This window comes from Papaver somniferum, unplaced genomic scaffold, assembly GCF_003573695.1.
Source record: "Papaver somniferum cultivar HN1 unplaced genomic scaffold, ASM357369v1 unplaced-scaffold_32, whole genome shotgun sequence".
Lineage (NCBI taxonomy): Eukaryota > Viridiplantae > Streptophyta > Magnoliopsida > Ranunculales > Papaveraceae > Papaver > Papaver somniferum.
The window spans coordinates 1,788,952-1,799,769 of record NW_020643262.1 but is presented as its reverse complement, the minus strand read 5'-3'; the positions used below and the strand labels follow the sequence as shown (position 1 = coordinate 1,799,769).

At 36.7% G+C, this 10,818-nt stretch overlaps 1 long non-coding RNA gene across 13 annotated transcripts; it reads left to right on the top strand.

The window, feature by feature from the left end:
• Positions 1 to 675: 675 nt before the first annotated feature.
• Positions 676 to 6,785, top strand: LOC113341939. 13 transcript variants are annotated; one of them, XR_003356250.1, is made up of 10 exons: positions 676 to 1,001; positions 1,353 to 1,547; positions 2,011 to 2,096; positions 2,249 to 2,394; positions 2,501 to 2,590; positions 2,963 to 3,441; positions 3,563 to 3,719; positions 5,066 to 5,319; positions 5,421 to 5,481; positions 5,657 to 6,785. It is a non-coding gene; the product is annotated as an uncharacterized LOC113341939 (long non-coding RNA). The 13 variants fall into 13 exon arrangements; XR_003356254.1 differs by lacking the exon at positions 2,501 to 2,590 and having other exon boundaries at positions 2,963 to 3,010; positions 3,404 to 3,441; positions 5,657 to 6,299; XR_003356251.1 differs by lacking the exon at positions 2,501 to 2,590 and having other exon boundaries at positions 2,963 to 3,028; positions 3,404 to 3,441; positions 5,657 to 6,299.
• The last annotated feature ends 4,033 nt before the right edge of the window (positions 6,786 to 10,818 follow it).

Here is a 10,818-nt window from a genome sequence, read left to right as displayed (position 1 = left end):
GGTGGCCGTTGATCGTCACACGCCTTTGTTTTGGTAGCCGCATAGGGAAGGCCGGCATGGTGGGGCCAAGACCAATGGCGCGGATGGCTTGGCATAGAGGGGCCAAGGGTTTGGTACGGACGGCTTGGCATGGTGGGGCCAAGGCAAGGTGCGGTTGGCTTGGCATGGTGGGGCCAAGGGTTTGGCATGCCATTGGTGCATGGTGCGGCTGCGCGGAGATGTGGCTGGCATGGTTGGTATGCCTTGGCGCGGAGATGTGGCTGGCATGGTTTGCCATTGGTACAGTGGTGCGGCTGGCATGGTTGGCATGCCTTGGTGCGGAGATGTGGCTGGCATGGTTTTCCATTGGCACAGTGGTGCGGCTGGCATGGTTGGCATGCCTTGGCGCGGTAGCATGAGAATTAGGGTTTGGTATGTACGGAGATGATGTCGGTCAATACTAAGGGTTCTGTCGTGGAACATGACACATGTATAAAAAAAAGGTACGCTGGTAATTCTTACGTAGCTATGTTGAATGATTCGATAAATGCGCTAATGATTGTAATGACGTCATGTCAGAAGTAAGGTTTTACGATATTAACCTTAAACTAAAAACCACCGTCAACACCGTTGATGAAAAGACGCCGTCAAACTCTTCTTTGGTTCTTTAAATCTTCTCATACACCATCACCAGAATCTATCTATAACTTCACATACTCCTTCTTCTCGAGCAGCCAAAGTGGTTTACTGACCACAGCATCATCTTCTCATGCTTTTACAAGTGCTTACAATATCTGCATCTTCTTTTGTGGATTCAGTCGTACTTGAAGGGTTTTTAGGTAAGAAGAGATTTTGGAATAAGTAATTGATTTTGTCACGATTTTAGAATTTAAAACTTAGGGTTCATATATTTGATGGTAAATTTGGGGGATTTTCAATGTTGTCCAACAAAAGTTTAAATTCGATTCAGTCGCCATTACCAAGACTACCTCAATCATCTCCCGTCTCCATCAACAAAACAGGTGATTGATTCCGTATACATTGTTGCTCTGATATTTGTTTTATTAACCTAAAAAATTGAATATCTTAGAGAAAAGCATGTTAACTCTTTTTAGTGTACGGTACGATATATATTCTTTGAGTATGCAACATTAAGCTCTTATCAGATCATATTGTATATATAATGGCGAATGCATTGCTATAACACATCGAATTCAATGAATAATTTCTTTTTTTCAGTTCAGTTAAGTTTGTTTGACGGTTTTTTTCTTTTTTCTTTATCATATCTCTGAAAATTTTATTGATCATAGCGAGATCCTTGAAGCTACTGCAACTGAATTTTTGTTGACAATGTCCTGTTTTGGACAATGCAGTGGCAGAAGATGATGCAAACTTTTTAATGCCAAGCCTCATTCATGTCTCATACTTCCTTTTAAATTATGGGCCAGGTGGTATAAGCATTCAAAATAACAGGCATCCACCAGTTGTTTTCAATAAATTATTTTTTGAATAGGACATAAATGTTGACGGGAATGGGAAGGGACTGGACTTGAAAATCCCAAACTAAGGTATTGAAGTTGGATTTTGGCTACGAATCAAGCTATGTGATTGTGTTGTTGTTGATTCAATATAATATTAGAATTTAACTTCTATGCTTCACTGTTTTTTTGCTCTTTTGCTAAATATGATTTGTGGAGTGAATGGTGTGTATTCAAAATGAATTGTAGGTATTCAAAACCAGTGGAGAGGTTTTGTGTTTAGCCAGTTATGTGAAGATAGAGAAGAAGTAGAAATAATGAAGATAAAAACATCATGAAACGCGAAGCACCCTTCTAGAAAGTCCTCTTAAATTAACTTTAAAAAGCTAATATACAGAAGTTAAGGATGGTCATTTTATAACCTTTAGGCTGAAATCACATTCTTTTGGTCTGTACTGATGCAGTGATAGTTTAAATTCATTTCAACTTCCTGAAAAATTGTTGTTTTTCTATTTCTTAATTATTCACTGAGCTCTATGTACTCATCCACCAGGATCATTATGGGACTAGAGATCAAGTGAGCAAGGAGCCACAAGTGATCAGTTACAACAGGTGGTTTTGGGGACAATTGACCATATGGTATGTAACATCTTGGTCGTTATCTGTGTCTTAAATGTTACTCAAATCAAATTGACTTCCTAGGTAAAAATTCAATTTTATTGGTCCACTGGGCACTAGCTGCTGTCTTCATTTCCTAAACTCTCAACCAACTTTGTGTTGTCTTTTTGAAGGATGCTGTCTTTGCAATATAGCGAAGCTGTTGATTTCTTATTTCGGCAGATTTTTATAAGTACGGTTTGCTATCAAGGGAGCTTTAAAAGGTTTAAAATGTACCTGGATATATTTGAAAGATGTAATGCATGCATTGCTGGCATTGGTACGTAGGAGTTGATCTTGCACTTTAAGTTGGTAAAGCATTAGCAATATAAGTTGTTTTTGTTGAGGCGTCTTTGTTTAATCCATTATCAGTTTCTTTTGCTTAGGGTATGAGAAATATTGGAGAGAAACCCGGGTTTGTTTGGAAAAGATTCAAATCGATGCTACCGTTAATTGGGGAGAATCAAAATGAATGTGTAGGTTTTTAAGAATGGGAAAGTTTATGCATAACTCATGAAATAGGTTCTTCATTTATATGCCAAAAAATAGTGATACATTTATTGTTTTGCCGATCCTGAAATGAAATAGGACCAAGTAGTAGTAAGTCTTTAGGAAGAAAAATGCAGACCCGATCGAAGCTTTTTGTGATGTCAAAATCCAAAGATTTTTAGGCTTATCGGTTAGCACATTGGTGGAAAGATGACTTAGAGCTTCAGATGGCCAGCTCTTAACAACAATAAGCTCATAGATAGAAAGCTCAAGTCTCTATATGCCCTCTCACTAATTGTTCTACGATTACTGTAAATCGCAGCTGTGAATTTAAAAGTTATTCTCTAATGAACTTATAGGATACTTCGAGAACATGGGCCTGCTTGACCTCCTGATCTCTGTGAATGGTGAGACCTTGAACCAAGGTAATTCATTGTATTTTATTTTGCTGAATAAAGGCCAACTTGAGTAATAAAACTGTAGCTTCTAATGCTACTGCTGCTAAAGCAGGTGAATGAACTTTAATCAAATGTATATATGTCTTCTGATGTGATGGGTGTAGCTCATATTCTTTATTATATATGTCATCTATTGTTACTTCAATTACGTACACTCTAGATTTAGCCCTCTTTCTCAGAGGAACGAAATTTCCTCCTCTCACCTTTAGCATACTTCACTGTAGCTTGCTTTGGATTTTGATGTGAATTTCGACAATCTCGGACTATATCAACATGTGACTCACTTTCTTTACAAACCTCTCCATTCACTATCATCTTATTTTGTTTTATTTCTTATTGCAGCCAAGGGACCTCATCAAACTATGAAACAAACTATGAAAGTAAGAATCTACAACTGTCTGAAGAAGAAACAACCTGCTACTTTAATTATATTTGCATCAAACTTTTTTTGAGTTTGTTAACATTTTAAGTTTTACCTATTTTATAATTTGCATTGTGTAGGAACTCTTTCTTGATGTTTTGAACGCAACTAACTTCTCATTAGAAGTTCAAATGCAAAAACAAGCAGTTAATGAAAGCTGGAAGTCACTTCCTTTCAAGAACTTTTGGTAGGAGAACCCACTTTCATTTTACAACATTGAATCAGAAGACAGAAGAGGTTAGTATATTTGTGAATATTATCATGTATAACTAAAATTGGATTGCCGTGATTTTACCTATGATTTGGTTCCAAATATTTTTTTTCTTCTTCTTAATGTAATTGTGTTACTTCCCCCATCCACTTCCCCATGCAATCAGGTGATACCACTTTATTACTCTCAAGTCTCAACTACATGAATGCATCAATCTCCAGCCTATTGGTTTCGGTTTTTGTAGCCTAGCCACTTGACAAAGTCTTAAACAAGTACGAAATTATGATCTGTTCATTTTGGTGCGGCCGTGTGTAAACTCGATGAGACACACTACTGCCGCCACCACCGCACCACCACCACCACCCATTTTCATCACTGCACCTTTTCTTTCACTTTCATCTGTAATTTCAACTACAACATCAAATATTTGATTCCTGCTGAAGTATCTCTCTGTCTCTGCTGACTTAATGATGCCCCAGATTTTTCTTCATCTCTTTCTGTTGTTCGTATTGATTTCCACTTGATATTTGATATTTCAAGATCATTTTGTCCCTTGTTAGTTCACTGTTGTTATTGCTAATATTTAGTTTATGGTTTATGGTCTGTCGTACCTACCCAATTTGAGAAACATGCTCAGTTATTTATGTTATCAAGGGCTGAAAAAGATTTCAAATTTTCAATCCCGTGATGGGTGGAGTATGGGGAGCAAAGCATGAGCTTTTTTTTTTTTTTTTTTTTTTTTTTTTTTTTTTTTTTGATAAAGGGAAATTTTATAAAAAACTAAGCAAAAGATATTACATGGTTGAGTTCACAGAGCTTTGCTATCCATGTAGCTTTACTCTATTCCTCCATATTACTAGTGTCTATTACAACATCATTTAATTTAACTAGGTACTTGGCTAACTTGTCTGCTAGATAGTTACAATTTCTGTTTATATAGTAATAGGAGACATTAGCAAAAAATTTCTTGTCTTCCCATATTTTCATTAAGCATGCTTTACTTCTCCAGTCAACAGCAAAAAACTTGTTCTTCATTCCACTTATGATGCTTTGATTGTCATTAAGAAAGATTAGGTTATCTAATCCTTTCTTTCTTGCCCATCTGGTAGCTTCCCAGGAGCCTCTTGCTTCTGCTTCATCTGAACTGTTGCAGCTTCCTGTACTTCCTGTAAAATCACAAATGTCACCATTATGAGTTGAAGTAGGGAAAAATCACTTACATATTTGGCGTGTATCACCAGATGTTCCAGCATACACAATAAAGTGGAGACAGTTATGATGATTGATGAATAAATATAATCAAAATGTAAATTTGTAGTGGGATACAGTTCACCTGGATAGTGTTGCTGAATAGTTTTTGTCTATGTAACAGGTACCTGAAGCACTCTCCGAAGAGGTTCTTGGAAAGATGGGTGCGCCACCAAAGACTGACGTGCCTATTTTACTCCTAACGATCTTGATGATTGCTTATCTTTGTATTCCCTACTCGATTTGGAATGATGGAAGATCAATGCAAAGATTTTCTAGACCCACAGGGGGTCTACGAAGAACATAATCTTTGGCTGGCAAACCCGCTGGAATATTCTACAGTACTGGGTCCCAAGGTGGTCGTCAGGAAACAACTGTGTAAGTCTCCCTCTGCTCTCTCTACCTAAGCAAGTAAGCAATAACAAAATATTCATCGAACACTGATTAATTCGATCGTGTAACCTCTAAAAACCTTATAGAGACGGTGTGGGTGAATGCAATAAAGGATGGTGATGCTTGGGGATGACTAGGGACGTCCAGGTATTCCTAGATGTTCCTGGCTCTAGGATCTAGAGCATTAAAATAGGGTTTTTCACATATGTTTATGTTTATTAACCGCTTCATATTCCCCTGTTTTTCATATTCCTGAGTTCTTGCTCATCTGTTTTTATTTTTGCTATTCAAGTTTCCTCCTTTATGCGCTTTTTGTTTGCAGGAAAGTTTAGCATCCTAACTCGTTGTGGTCCAAATAACTATCTTGATTTCTTTGGAGAACTTAGTAAGTTGCAGCAAACTGGAAGTGTTGAAGACTATCAAAATCAATTTCAAAAGTTATTAGCAAAATCAGGTTCAGTACCACAAACCAGGCAAGTAAGTTTATTCGTTAGTGGGTTGCAGGCAAATAAACCAACAACACTGTCAGAATCAATTGGGTTGGCACGTTTGTTTGAGGCTCGTGATAAGTCACAAGTGTTTGTTGTTACTCCAACAACAACTCAGGGAAAAATTCCAGTAAGGCAGTTAACTACTTTGGAGTTACAAGAACGTAAGAAACAAGGACTATGCTTCCATTGTGATGAGAAGTTCAGGCCGGCACATCACTGCAAAAATCTTTTTATGATTACTCCAGTGATTGAAGAAAAAGATGAAGAACTTTTCATGGAGACTAACAGTCCATAGCCTTGAGGACAGGGCTTTAATTATGGGAGGAGGAGTTGTTACAGTCAATTTAATGTTTGGTTTTGTTAGTCTTGTTGTTAGTCCTGTTTTGTTAGTGTTTGAATTTCATTTACTCAGTAGGAGTTGTTAGTCGTGAATAAGTAAAGGAAATCTGATTTACCAAGTCAGATTCAGTAAGTTACACCATGTTTGTTTACTCCTGACTCATCTGAGTCGTCTGGATCTGAATCATCTGGATCTGAGTGAAATCACCTGACTCATCTGGATCTGAGTCGATATGTTTGTTTTGAGTCAGATCTGACTCATCTGACTCGGAAATAAGTGAGTCAGTGGTTTGGTCCCATGAGTCAGGGGTATTTTGTTACCTGACTCAAATGAGTCCGAGTCAGGGTTATGTCTGAGTCATAGGTCGAGTCAGATCTGACTCAAAATGGAAAACAAACGGTCTGACTGCTGACTCGGTCCGAGTCAGGGATTGACTCAGATTCAGACGCCGAGTCAGCTGCAAACAAACAAGTTTAGTCTTCCTAGTTAGTAAGAGTTAATGTTTATCATGTTTTAGTGGAAGTAGTTTTCCCTAGTCTTTAGGATCTAAAGAGTCGTGGGTATATGTATCCTTTATTTAAAGATATTGGAAAGTAATGAAGGATATGGTTTTAAGTTTTTAACTGTGTTCTTTGAGGTTTGGGTTATTAGCCTAATACTTGGACGCAAGGCTCGTCTATAGCCTAAAGTATCTGACGTTGGGTTCGTCTTGTAAACCCTTTTTTTTCTTTTCTTCAAATATCTTTCTTTTTGATCTTGCCATCTTAGTGAGATCGTAACACTTGGCTAATGGGGCAAACTTATGAAAATTTAATATTTTAGACAAGTTGACATGCCGTTGCCTAAAATAAGTAGGCCTTTCAATATTTCAAGATTGCTAATAGGGGATGCCGAATTGTTTGAGAATTGTACCAAAATACATATAAGACAAAATAGTCATTGCCTTTGGGTGGGCACCCCATTAACAGCCTTGCAACAGTTCCCACAACAGATATGCCACTAAAAGGTGATCCTCTCAACATTAGCAGTTGGGGAAAAGAAAGGGAAAAACGTCTCAGTACGGAACATAATTCGCTAAATTTACATGTTTCCTATCCTCATGTAAATGTAATTTTGTTTTCTTATTATATAGATGCTTTGTCATTTGTGTTTTGATAATATTTTGACTTTCAAGTGACACTATATATAATGTAGCGGACATGCCGCAAGAGCAATTCTCTTAACCTTGGTAATAAAAGGTCCTTAGCCCAACGGATGCGCCGAGAAAAAAAATACATCAACAACTTATTCAAAGTAATTGACATCTACACTTCCATGCAATCTATGCAGAAGTTGATTATCCAATTTTACATGCCTCATCTCCACAATTCAATGTATAGTTTGGGTATTTTTCTACACTTGGGTTCCTATGTCTTCGATTTTTACCCATGTGTAATGCAGTATATATTATTTTTCTACTTGCTGGCTACATTTTTAACAATAATTATCTATTTAATGCTAATTTGGGTTGATTTTAATTATAATTTGTTGAAAAACAAAATCACAAAGGTAACGGTACTCATTAGACAATTCCATGTGACTGCAATATTTTGTTTGTCTTTGTATTAGAATCAACAAATTGCCCCACAAGCAGGTCGTCATAAGGGAGCTCGACGTAAGATAGATGCATCCATTAAAGAATATATAAAATTAATTATTTTACAGTGTCAAAATTACTGAATGGTCATATGTTACTAACAAAATTTAGATGTGCATGTTACACGCTAACCATCCCAAACGGCTGTGCACATGCTATTAAAACCACTTGTGCGAAAACATTGTCTCGGACAGTACGGAAAGTATCTAAACAAATTATATTTGTGGATTCTGTCCTCTTTACAAGCCTAAGTAGCTAAGACTATCTGTTTGTTTGATTGTAGATTAATGTAAACATAAATTCAAGAATTTCGGAAGACAATGAAGACGTAATTGTACACGCTTTAATGGAGCCTTTGGAATCAACTGTTAAACCTTTTGATTCAACTTATATTCAAGTGTAACCTCACATTTACATAATTTTTCGGCTTTATCGTTTCTTATATTTGTATATACATAATTGTCGCTACCTATGTGTATATTTTTAGATGTGTACATGACAGTTGCTAATGAAGATTTTATATCAGATGATTATATGGTCTTTCAGAGACGTTGCTACACAGAGCACCGTAAACCAGAAAGAGGATCTACACTTGTCGGATATTGAATTTCCAGTGTGTGGAGCACAACATTGGATCGACGATAAGACGTCTGACTCATCCAAGAAGAATCCAACTGTTGCAAAATGTTATCGCAAAGAAAATATAATACTCCATGCGTTGTGAGAGCCTCATCAAGAAATAATGGATTTACTTGACGAATACGAAGCCAATTCAAGGCTTTTTCGGGGATCACATCCGAGAGTACAGTACTTCGAAATCTTCCATTCTGGTTGCAAACTGGATAAGAGAACTTTAAAGGGAAATGTCCTAAAATCATTTTGAGGAACAATGGAAACTTCGGAACAACACCCAAACGTTACTACCCAACGAGGGTAAAGACCCAATCCATAAACAGTTATATGTCTATGATCCTGATCAATCCTTGGATGTTCGTGCAAAATAAAATCCCCAACTGGGTAAAGACGTTCTTGGAATAATTCAGAAAATTATCTCAAAACATAATATGTTTTGCACTAAATATTTCCAGGCACAAGAGATTCTAAGCAATGTCAATCCCGCCGAACAAAATGTCAAAGTCATCATGCAATATAACAAAACTACATATGAAAGGCGTTATAACCTGCCAATGACTGACGAAGTTTCCCTTATATTATCTGGAGATGGTTCTCAAAGACCTAACTTCAGAGATATCATACTTCACCGGAAGGGGAAAATGGATTCAAATGTATCTCTTCGCCGGAAGGGAAAAATGGATTCAAATGTGTCTCAGAGTGTCACTGCCCATACTTTCCTCTGCATTACATTTTACTATTTCCATAGGGCTAGATTAGTCGGCATTCAGATATGAAATAGCTGGATCCGAACGCAGGAAAATATATTTTAAAACAGTTAACTCAGAAACAATTTCACAGTTTTTGATTTTGTAAGCATCCAGACGAGTATTCTGTCCTTTTAAGAGCAAACAAATTGTTTCAAGAGTACTTGGTGGATGCTTGGTCATCAACCGAACAAAACCACCTGTATTATCTTAAAAAAATCAAGATAAATTGCGAGTAGATTCTTATAAAAATAAAAAGGACCGGACAGAATCTGGACTGAATCCCGATGAAGGAGGTAAGCCATATGTGTTCATCGTCGACTTTTATTGGTAGTCCCAGGCATATTTATGAGATTTATCAAGATTGAATGTCCATTACACAGTTTAATCATCATCAAAATATCTTCCTAACAATGACCGCGAATCCGTTGACCAAAAATTTAAGAGTTTGAACCGCATCAGTATGCTTCAGATCATCCTGATCTCAATATCCCGTGTCTTCGAGCTGAGTTGATGAAAGAAATGGAGAAAGGAAATGTGTTCACAAAAGTAGTTTCTCCTGCGTTCATGTTTGAATTTCAGAAACGTGGTTCACCTCATATGTATGCTCTTATATTTTTATATGGTCCTGAAAAAATTCAGACAATTACACAGGTTGATAAATTTGTGTGTTGAATTTCCAGATGAAAAAACCGATCTAATTTTATTTATGACTGTTAGGAAATGCATGGGACATGGTCCATGTGGTGTGGACTCCATGTGCACGAAGAATGGAAAATGGAGCAGAGTATATCCGGATAAAAATAACGGGAGTACAAGTATGGTTGAAGGTGAATATACAATATTTCGTCGTCACGATAATGGGAAGGAAGTGATTGTCCACACGGGATACAAAGCGAACAACAAAAATGTTGTTCCCTGTAACCCATATTACTCTAGAATGTTCAACTGCCACATTAATATTGAGATTCTTGGGTGTTTAAGGGATGTTAACTACATATATAAATATATCTATAAAGACCAAAATTGTGAAACAATAATTATGTGATAAGGTGAAACAGTACATTGATGCAAGGTATATTGGTCCACCAGAGGATACGTGTGACGTTTGTACTGTCACTCAATGCATCAAAAAGTACCTAACATATTTCGACTGTCTATTCATTTTCCAGGCCAACAAAGAACCGTGTACGATGCAACTAAGTCAATGAACAAGGCTAATATTGCTGAAAAAATCTATAAGTAAACATTGATATCATTCTATGATTATTATCTCAAGAATCCAACCGCCAAAGCATATATTTATCAAGAGTTCCAACAACATTTTGTATGAGACAAGAAAAAAATGGAAATTAAGGAAGCATGGTTTTCCGATTGCAAGGATGCACTTTGTTAGTCCTAATGCCGGTGAGTTATATTACATGCACTTATTACTAATGGTTGTAGAGGTGCAAATTTTTTTGACAACTTGAATATAATTGGGGATTCTGATGATAGGAAATTTCATCGCACATTTAAAAGAGCATGTATTGCGCTTGAAATTTAGGAGATGACAATGAATGATCTAAGTGTTTACAAGAGGCAACAGTGATGAAAACTAGAGTTCAATTAAGAAAATTTTTCAAGATTATTCTATGT